Source organism: Anser anser (assembly GCF_964211835.1).
Source record: "Anser anser genome assembly, chromosome: 1".
Taxonomy (NCBI): Eukaryota; Metazoa; Chordata; class Aves; order Anseriformes; family Anatidae; genus Anser; species Anser anser.
This window is the reverse complement of record NC_139720.1, coordinates 37,708,952-37,718,157: the sequence shown is the minus strand read 5'-3', so window position 1 is coordinate 37,718,157 and position 9,206 is coordinate 37,708,952. Positions and strand designations below refer to the sequence as shown.

Genomic DNA, 9,206 nt, shown 5'->3' with positions numbered 1-9,206 from the left:
TCCCTTACGAGGCACCGCGTAGTGGGTTTTGTGGGGTTGCAGTCACGTGGCTGCAGCAGCTCGCTGCGAACCAAAATACAGCGCCTGCTGCCCAGTCCCTTCCCAAAACGTGCCCTTTCAGCTCTGTGCCCTGCCCCTGCCAGGCTTTGGAGATCAGACTTTGCCACCCGCTTCAGCCAGAGGAGGGGGAATGCCCAAAACTGCCCGCGGGGACACCAGGGGGTGTGGGACCCTGCCCGGTGTGCAGCCCCGCTGGTGCAAGGTGTTGACAGCAGAGCCAGCCAGGCACAGAAATGATCTTCTTAAAAGGGTTCTGCTCTTCTGGCTGGTGATTTGGGAGCTTTGCAGTGAAGCTATGCCTTTTGTTGAGCAGCTGAAGTTTGCTGCACTTTTTTTTTTTCTTCATGTACTATAGGAGTAGCTGTCACATCCTTTTTGTGTCATCTGGTTTCATGTCCATTTTGTGGAAATAAATCATAAGAACCTTACGTTTGTTTTGAGACAAAATAATGAATGCGACTGCTTTACAGCAACAGAGTTCTGCTATTCTGTGGAAAATACTAAAGCAAGTGATTTTCCTCTTGGTTTTCTTCGCTTGCCTATCTCTAAAAGTAAACTAATGTAGCGTGATTGATTGTTTACTGGGTTTCTTCCTTATACATTCTTTATCTCCTTTCATTTTTAAGAAAATTTACCATGCTGATAATCTTTATGTTGTTAAGACTGAGTTCGTATAAGAAAAGACCTATTTTCAGGGGCACTGCAGTCATAACAGGTAACGTTGGCATAAAATACACAAGAACTAAAAATTTTAAATCTTAGCACTGAAAAATATGAAAATGATACAACTTAATGAAAGCACGTAACTTTTTTTTTTGCTTTAATATGCAAATAAAAGGAATGTGTCAAAGCAGGATGTCAAAATATTTCCCTAGCTGATTGTTTTGTTGTTGAAGGTCTTTTAAATAAGAAAGCAAAACCCCTCCAAAAACTGTCACATGTAGTAAGGTTTTCTTGAATGTTGATTAATAAATTATTACTCTTGACTTAATTTAAGGAACTAAGATTGAGCCACATGTCTAATAGGTTTTTCATTTTATTCTACTTAGAAAAAAATGGATATCACACCCCTCAGCCTGTGGAAGTCAGAGGTATTTTCGACTGAATGTGTGTCAGGTTTTGGAGTGTTGTTTATATTAGTGCTCATAAAAAAACAGATTGAACAGTCAACACAGTGCTTGGTCCTGCAGAGTTGGATTCACGAGGAGTTTGCAACTTCTCACAGTTGCTTACACAGAGCACGTCACAGGAGATTCGGGCCGTGGGGATGTGTTTGTTCGTCTTCCGCTGGGGAGCTGAGAGCCCGTACAGAGGCACAACATCCAACACAATCGCTCCTCAAAGGTCCTTTTGTCCGCTCCTTCCCCGCGCTGCGTGCGTCGCTGTTTTGGTCGGATAGGCGTGGTGGCTGCTGAAACCAGCGCACAAAATGGGCAAAGAGGCTGCCGGAGCTGCTATAATGCTCCCTGGAAATTGGAGACGTTTCGTGTAATGGAGACAATGAAATGTTTCATTCGGAATTTAATTATGGTCTGGTGTTATACTGTTTACAGTGCAAATTTAGAGTAATTGCAGAGCTTTTACTAGCCTTTCCTTCTGTACTCATATGCTTAGAAGGATGTGTGCTTGAAAATAAGGTGGTATTTATGGGTATGATTCTCAGAATATCAGAGCTAATGAAGTCAAAGACCTGTTGTTCATTCAACCGAACAGAGTAGGAGCTTTTTCAGATTTTGTTTCCTCTCTCTGCATTGTCATCCATCCCTCCTGAAGGGTCGTCTTTTATGAGCTGTGTATCCAATTAGCCAGCGCATTTGAAGATTGTCTGAGCCAATTGCTTTACGGGCCTGTTATCCTCTCATCCCCCCATGCGTAGTATTGCTTAGGGTGTTGTAGGGAGACTGAATTAATGTAAAATGCAGAAAGTACGTTAGAATAACCAAAGGATCAAACGGAAACAAAACAAAGTTATAAATAGAACAGGCCTCTGGGAATCACAGGAAAAAGGTGACATTAGTTTGTCCTCAGCGCAGTTGTGCCCGGGTACTGTAGCTCCTCTCGTTAAGTATACTCTCTTTAATCCTCTGAAGCTTTGCCATGGAGGACCAAAATCACAATAATACTGGGGAGCAGGTAAGAAAGGTGCAGTAATACCTAAAACTCCCAAAGTAGAACAGAGACCCCAGCTCTTGAGTCAGACGTCTTTTTGCTTGGGCGTTTCATTCATTGGCGTTAAGTGGATAGCCTTGCTTTGACACGCAACATCAGCTCTCTTATCTTTCCTGAGAGTCTCGTTCTGTGCTATGTAGTGCTGGAATAACTAAAATAATACTCTCGATACACAAACACTGATTGACATTAGTGTTGCAGGCGTCATACTCCTTTCGCTGGGACTTTGCACAGTGAACATAATGGGCGACGAAAACTGCCCAAGCTACTTGGACAAGTTGGTGCTTATCACAGAAAGTGCTTTAAAAAGTGCTATATTTATCTCGTGCAGCATTATGGCAGTACCATTCAACCTGTTCCTTTTAACGAGGCTTTGGGTGAACAAGGCCCTTGTTATACTGTTTCCAGGACTGATAGCAAACGGCGGGACTGCTGTGTGGCACAGCTGCCTGGACCTTTCCCAAGATGACATATGTCCTTTCACTGAAGGCAGGATGCTGTGCCAGCACCTCCGAGCTGCGGCCTGGTCTTGAGCAGGAGGGGGTTTTTGGAGCCAGACTGGTTACCCCTGACCAAAACAAACACAGCCTCCTCCTTCCCCCACTCCAGGCTGATTGCAGTGTTAATTCTTTAGTTTGCAAAACATTTGAAAGGTCTTGGTTTTGTTCCAGTGGAATGGAAACGGATTTTGGAGGCTCACAGGTGATATAAAATATGGTTGTCACAATCTGCCTGGGCGGCACCAGGGTGCGTTACTTCGAACATGTGCTGGGAATTTTTGTCTCATTTATGTTGCTTCTGGTTTCTGTCATCCATTTCTTCCCGAAAGATCCTCAGTTTTCACCTGTTTCTCTTCTGTTCTTCTTCCCAGCATGATGTCAGCAGCATACTCCATTGGCATAAAGGTTTTATGTTCTGTCTTGGTGCCATGAAAATACTAAAGAATGATCCCAAAAACCAACACGTAAAATAGTCTACAAGTAAACTCCCACTAACCCAAAAGTTTTTTGTTTTTTTTTAAGCTCTGCCCCTTAAAATGTTCCATGTAGTCACCCACAGTTAAGCAAATAATTTTATCGTAACCTTTGTCAAGGTCTTGCCTATGTCATTTGACAGGAGCACTGATATATTAGATGAAGTAGTCTGCCGTAGGGTATCTTTGGTCATGTAGTATTTTTTCTCTTCTCCCTTTTATTTCAATTTATGGTTTTAATTTTATTTTTCTTCAGTGTGTTTTGAAGTATACCAAGGTTAGACCAATACAGCTGTTTTCTCAAATCAGTAAATACTTAGCTTACTTTTATCTCCTTGAAATGGTATCTTAATTATAGATTTTAAAAAATCTTTTAAAAGCTGTGATGTCTCGTATTAATTCTTCCACTCTTAATGTATGAGAATCATCAGATTCGTCACTGTTAGGACATTAACATCTTTGAATTTGCCTCCAAAATGCATGTGATAATTTTTCTACTTTCCATTAATTGTCCCATCTCTGTCTGTCCCTGTGTCTCCACTGGAAAGTGAAGGTAAGGTATTTGAGTTCCTTCGTGTCCCCCAACTCTTAGCCTAGCAAATGAGGCAGAAAGGAAAACTGAAAGTTTCGTATAACTCAGAATTGAAGATGTCCTCTTTGTTGACTGAAATCAAGAATAATTAGGTAAAACGGATATTGAATGTATGATACACTTGTGATTATGTCAGCAGAAAGCCACCACTTGCTCAGATTGTGCATTATTCTCCAACATGACTCAGTGTTATGGTGCGGAAGCTCCCACAGCTGCCAAAATCTTCCTAACAAATAGCTTTGCATTTCATAACCTAAGTTGCTCTAAAACTGTGTTAAGTACAGATAGAAGAGACCAGATACTGAATAGTGCTAAGGAAAAACACCAAGGGAAGCAATACACCTATGGGTTCTTGATGCTGTGGCCAGCAGCATTCTTACTTGTCAAGATTTTCTCCATTTTGTAAAGTGGCACAAATAGATCTTGTTTGCTCTGCTCTCGTAGATTTGATAGGGGTTGTAAAAGAGCTGATGGTTTTATGAGTAGTGCGGTGACAAGGGCACCGAATATTTCTATCTCAGGTTGCATAGATGGTAATTGATCTGAAGGGTGAGGAATGCAGGATGACAACTGCTTTTTATCTCACAAACAGTGCGTGCTGCTAGCCTGCTGTGCAATTGGATGTCTCGTGGTACCTGTGTGCACTTCTGGGCTGCTGCTCCTTCCATCCCAGATCTTGTCATGGCAGTACAGTAAAATCTCAGTTTTCATGAGACCAAAGGTAATAAATCTATTTGTTGCAGGCTACATGAAAAAAGGCTTGATAACCTGAGTGAGCAGAGCACATGGCAAGCCTTGAAACCACAACAAAAATAATCTTTAAGAAAATAACTAAAAATTATTAAAGCTTCTTATTTCCTTGTACTTAATGACTGTTTCATGATTGTCGAACCCTGGAGATTTGTATTAATGGACCATAGTTCATCAATATTTCTGTCTCTTTTCCATACGTCACTTTTTTCCTGGGATCTGTGTAGCCCCAGCACCACCAGTTTAGATGGGATGGGAAGGGATGCCTGTGTCCAGGGAGATTTTTGCTATGGTCAGTTTGCAAGCCACGCGCAGTGATGAAGGAGACAACTCTACTGGAGCTTTACTGCAAGGGCAGAGAGTATCAACTGTCCCATTCAGAGATCTGTGAATGAAAGAAGAGGTAAGTTATAGCCTTACTATAGTTATAGTAAGTAAGAAGCAAGTTATTGAACTGTTGTCTCTCTGCATACACTTGCAGGCTGAAACTTCCTCTGTGCAGCTGCCAATTGTAAAATTTTTCACTGGGTAAAATTCAGGCACTCTTCAGGCAAAGACGTTGCACCTTCCTTCTGTTTCTGTTGCTTTTCCATCTTCATGTATATTAGATTCTGTGTTCTTAAACAGGTGGTCATTGCATCAAACGCAGTTTTGTGTAGTTCATGACAAGCAACGTCTTGCAAAGGGTCACTTGGCTTCTGATGAACTGTGTGTGTGTGTTTTGGAGGTGACCATTTCTGTTTGCCGTCTCGTTTGTCATGGTCGTTAGTGAATGCAACCTTACTAGAAAAACCCAAGAAGTAGAGAGGAATTACATATTATTCTCACTTTGAACTAATAGGAATGGGTTATAAAAAGGAAAATGTTAACAGCACTTGAGCATCCCTTGAAATTATTTAGGTCTTGTAAGCCTTTAAGAAATACGCATAAATGAAATTTTATTTTACTCATTTCCTATTTCGTGTTAGTTAAAAGAGTTTGTAGCTCTTGGGATGGGGCTCGTGTTTGTAGACTCTTAAGCTGTTTGGATAGTAACTTTAGCTGCACTGTATTGTATGCATAAATTCAAAGATAATTAAATTGTTTTCTTCACTTGTGCACCAGTGCAGCCGCCAGTCGCAGGGTCTGTTGGGGGACACCCACACCTCTGCTGCCCTGCAACACCAGCGCAGTGTGTTTGCTCCAGCCAGGCAGGTTTGTGCACAAGTGCTGGCTTTGGTGAAATGTCTGTTATCTGTGAGACAGGCCATGCAGATTTTACATTTTTTGTAAAGCAGTGGTGAAACGGCTGGTTTAAGTTTGCTAGCAGTAGGATTACTTTTTAAATTACCCCTTGTGGCTCTCCTGCAAGTGGCCCTTAGGCTCCTGGGGCAGTGCAGAACACAGATGGTAAAGCGTTGCTTTAGAGTTACTTGAGCAAAACTAGCTTATTCTACTTTAAGTCACTGAAATCATGAGACATGAGTTATGTAATTCTTTGCACGAAGTGTAAACTCTTCTCCCTGCTAGCAGCTACAAGTGCAGAATTTCTGTACTACTTTTCTTTCTTTTACTTTCAGGTCCCATCCTTTGCTAATTTATTAAAGAACTTGACTGTCCCTGCTCAAGAAATTTATTCTTTCCTTCCTCCTCTTCTAGTGGTAGCTGCTATGAGACTGCACCTCCAGTGTTTTAGAGACTTGAGTAGCCTTTATAGTTTGGTATGTCTCGAATACCTGATATTTGGGTTCAAACAATGAAATTTAGAGAGACTTGGACAGATATTTAGCTTCCTACTTCCTGAAATGATGTAAGTTCATGTGTCTAATCATGGGTTCATCAATTTGCATCAAGAACTTCAAGTGATAAGATTTTATTCCCCCTTGGTTACTGTGAAGTGAATAAAACATCAGGTTCTATGAACTAAGATTAAAGAGAGAGGTAAAAGCAACTACTGAGGTGTCTGCTTTAATGCTGGCCATCAGTTCCAACAGAAAACTTCAGTTAGTGGAACTAAAAAGGAAACAACAATTTAAGCTCCTTGCTGATGATCTTATAAACAGTTATTGAATTATTGCTGTTTTTTTTTTTTCAGTAGGCCACCCCAGCAGCTATAATTAATCGTCATCATGTATATAAACACCTGTTTACCATAGCAGTATTTGTAAAAGGCAAATTTCATAATCATCGTCGTATGTGCAGAAGTTATTAAGCAACTTTATCTAATGTTTTTCAGCAGAGAAGAGCTGGGAGAGGTTCAGAGGTGCAGACACAGGAGAGGTGAGGCTGTAGCTGGCTGCAGGAGTCTGTGCCCACTCAGCCCCCAGCTCCACCTTCCTCCTTTCCTCAACATCCTTGATTTAGGAACTGTTCTTGTGATTACCTGTGCATCTGGACACTGCCAAATTTTCTCAGAGGGTTTTCTATTTTCCCTCTGAAAACCAGACGATTATACAGAAGTCGACATGAAAGACTTGCAGTTTTGAAGACATACTCAGAATTTAAAAGGCGCCAGAACGAAGGTTGCCTGTAGAACCTTAATTTGGCCTGCCTTAATTAAGGAATACAAGCTCATTTTTTTCACTGTACTTGTGATGGGCTGGTGTGGCACCATGCCTGGGTCCTTCCCTCCTTTACTTTGTGCCTGGCTCAAGAACTTGAATTGACTGATGTTGGGCACAAGTGGCTGTAGCAGGCCAAGGGAAGCACGGTTTGTATATATGTAAATGATATAAGCCTAACTGCCTTGAAATTTCAGCCATAAGGCATCTCAGGCTGAAAGCTTTAAGTTATTGCATACCTTTGATGATAATCTCCCCGTGCTCTAGTTCTCCACCTGTGAAATGAGGTTAATGGCACCTCTCCTTCACCGGTATGCCATGAAAGTAAATTAATGTTTGCTAAGCCCTCAGATGCTCTAGTGATGAGCATCATAGAAGAGCTCCGGAAGAAATTAATGTCTGTCCTGAGAGAAAGGCTTGAATAATGTGTGGGAACTAAGGTATGGAATTACAGTTCAAGCAATGAGGGGAAAACAAGGTCTTGAATAATTTTTAAGGTAGTTAAAGTCATTTATTTGGGGCATTAAATGAGACAAGGTCTTGTGAAAGACAGGGAGATGGGGCAGTTAATGGTTATGCTGTAAGGCAAAAGAGGGCAAAACTAAGGTTTGGCACTTGGATTATTATTTTTTTTTAACGTTTTGTGTGCGTGGATATGTAGTAGAGAAAATAGAGCAGCAGTTTCTTGACTTTTTTGCATGGAGTGGAAATTTCACAACAGTATATTATGGGCGTAATACTTGCCGTAAGTGAACCAAAATCTCCTTGATGTTGCGATGGTGAGTGACATTTGGGTGAGTGGCCACCGAATCTGACTGAACGGGTAGCACTTTGGTGCTCTTTGTAGCAAGAAGGGTGGAAGAAGGCAAGGAAGGAGAAGAGAAGGGAGATTAAAGACAGCTCTGGGGAAAATGCTGTTTGAATGAAACCACAAAAAAGAAAGTGAAACCAAAAGTAGACAGATGCTGTGGGAAGCATTAACTCAGTAACACGTGTTTTCAGATTTGGTCCCAGATGCTCCCTTTGGCTGTGTTTAACAAGCTCTGTGGTTGTTCAGGTCTACGCCTTTTTGATAACCTTGTCCTTCTCCCAGAAGGGGGAAACTCCTCACTCAACAACATATTTTGTTGTTGTTCTGTCAACTGGTAGCAACGCTATTAAAAAAAAATAAAATAAATACAGATTCACGAAGTACTACAAAAAATGCAGTAAATGACAAATGGTACATGCACGGATAGGTATTTTAAATACACAGTACAACAAGCTTTTGTTTTGCTTTGTTTTCCCTATTTTTTTCTGCAGTTTAGAGTAGGAGGTAATCTATAGCCCTGATGACCTGCTACCTGTACTCCATTTGTAGAAGCCCGGTAGAAATTGTGTAGTCAGCAGCACCCTTTCACAGCTAAGTTTTAGCAGAAGCTGTGGACTGCAGTGCCAGCTGTATTAGCGTGAATGCTCAGAAATCAAAAGGGATGTGTGCCACGCTGTCTGGCAGGGACGTCACATCTGACAGCCTACCTGAGGGGAAATGAGAAGATGCCTGTGAAGGAAAGTTGGGAGGGAGCCTGGATCTCTGGCAGAGCGCTTCAAGCAGAAGCAGCGCTCAGGTCAGTTGTCAGTAAATCTAAACGCGTCCGGTGGCATTTACAAATCAGAAAGCAAGAACATGGGTTTTCTGTTGGGTGGTAGTGGAATTTCAGGTGGTATGTCATTCAGATGTTGGATTTCATTTCATTGCTGAAAGGGGAACGGGGGTGGCTTCTGAAATGGAGAGACCAAAGCTGCCCATGTGGTTAGAGCTGCCCGTGGATAACTAAATCAAGCGGAGTGCAGCAAGACTGCGGAGCCACTGGTCTCTGAAGTCCCTGTGAGTTCAGTGACAGTTTGGTGGCCTCTGAAGTGCTTCCTCTGTAACTTGACCACGTTTCACCTGAGCTTCCCAGACTTCCAGAGAAGCTGCTCCGGAGTTCCCAGCACTTTTCCATCAGTTGCCATTCACTTGTTGCTATACCCTGCTTGGAGAAAACAAAGAAGTCTTCTCCAGCTTAGTGCATTAATGATTTGCTTACATTTTTCCTGGTACGCTCTAAACACAACTATGAAAATAGAGGTATATTTAAAT

General features: G+C 41.8%; 1 protein-coding gene across 22 annotated transcripts in view; it reads left to right on the top strand.

The window, feature by feature from the left end:
* The window catches only part of GRIP1 (glutamate receptor interacting protein 1), a 325,281-nt gene that overhangs the window by 102,601 nt on the left and 213,474 nt on the right, over positions 1-9,206 (top strand). The window lies entirely within an intron of this gene.